This window comes from Octodon degus, unplaced genomic scaffold (assembly GCF_000260255.1).
Source record: "Octodon degus isolate 3935 unplaced genomic scaffold, OctDeg1.0 scaffold00109, whole genome shotgun sequence".
Lineage (NCBI taxonomy): Eukaryota > Metazoa > Chordata > Mammalia > Rodentia > Octodontidae > Octodon > Octodon degus.
The window spans coordinates 4,033,557-4,035,026 of record NW_004524685.1 but is presented as its reverse complement, the minus strand read 5'-3'; the positions used below and the strand labels follow the sequence as shown (position 1 = coordinate 4,035,026).

The 1,470-nt window shown below is 35.3% G+C and overlaps 1 protein-coding gene across 1 annotated transcript in view; it reads right to left on the bottom strand.

Annotated features, from left to right (window-relative positions):
• Window positions 1–1,470, bottom strand: part of Col24a1 (collagen type XXIV alpha 1 chain) — a 403,759-nt gene that overhangs the window by 18,358 nt on the left and 383,931 nt on the right. The gene's annotated exons all lie outside the window — the stretch shown is intronic.

Here is a 1,470-nt window from a genome sequence, read left to right as displayed (position 1 = left end):
CAACATAACAGCATGGCTTTACTTCTTATATTTCATTTTTATACTTTTCTGCCAGATGGTTAAGACCAAGGTAAAGCAGGACCTATGGCCCCTAAAGTTTTAACTACAGAATTAACATATAATTGAACAATTTCACTCCTAAGCCTATACCCAATGAGCTGAGAGCTTACAAGGTAGTAGCAACATACATGTTTCTATTTGGATGAACAAATGTGTTATATACTTCATTTGACCATTATGCAGCTAATGAAATTTTAATATGTGCATAAGCATAGTGAATCTTGAAGACATGCTAGGTGACAGAAAGTTAATTTAAAAAAAAAGGGCAAGTATTATATGACAACGTATGGGAAGTACCTAGAGTTATCAGATTCATAGAAAGAAAGTAAAATGCTGGTTGTTGAGGGTTGGAAAATGGGAAGAATTGCAAGTGACTGGATAAAAGGTGAAGTGTTAGTTTTGGAAGATGAAAAAATTTCTAGAAATGGACCATGGTAATGTTTGCACAACAGTGAGAATGGGCTTAAAGCCACTGAACTGAACTTACAGATGGCTAAAAAGGTAAATTTTGTGTTACAGTTATAACAATTATGAGCAGGATGTAAATATGTTCATTATCCTTTCTGCCCAGTCACCTCACTTTTGAGAATTGGCACTACAGATATTTTACATACCTAAAGTGCTATATGCTACATTCAGTGATATGCATATTGACACTTATATTCTTTGTTTTATGTAAGTATGCATTGTATATATGTATGTATGTATGTGCTTATTTATTTTGGTACAGGGTCTCGCTGTGCACTTCATGATCCTCCTGTCTCAGGCACCCCAGCACTGGGATTACAGGCGTGTGCCACCATGCCTGGTTTCAGTGGCTGGTATGGCATGTGGTACTGGGGATCAAACCCAGGTCCTTGAGCTTATCCGGCAGGTGCTTAGACCACTGAGCTATCTCCCCAGCCCCTATATTCTTTGTTCTTAAAAAATTTTGAACATAGTCTAGATCTTTGTCAATTGAGAAATAAATGAAGAGGTCAAAGTAGATTTTTAAGTGAAATGGCTATTTTGAGTGTGTGACAGTGAAGATGCAATGACTATTAGATTATTATTGTGCACGCTGATATTTTAGTTTATCTAAGGTATTTACAGCCTTAGCATTATTAGTACAAATGACAACTCAATGAAAAGCATTTTTTTTTGAATAGGCATTATGAAGAAGAGAAATTTCATAGAACTAGGCCAATCATGAGTTTTCTGGCACATAATAATCATAGTTTTTCAAAATTATATTTTTCCCATGAGCATTCTTTAGGGAGTGCTGGCCCAGACAGATAGTATGATGAACATTTGTCTGGGAAGTTATTTAATAACATCTTAGTGCCTACATATGAATATAAAACTTTCATTAGGTGGAGTGAGGGAATCCACAAAAATAAATTCCTCTATGAATTCTAAAGAGTCACTTTT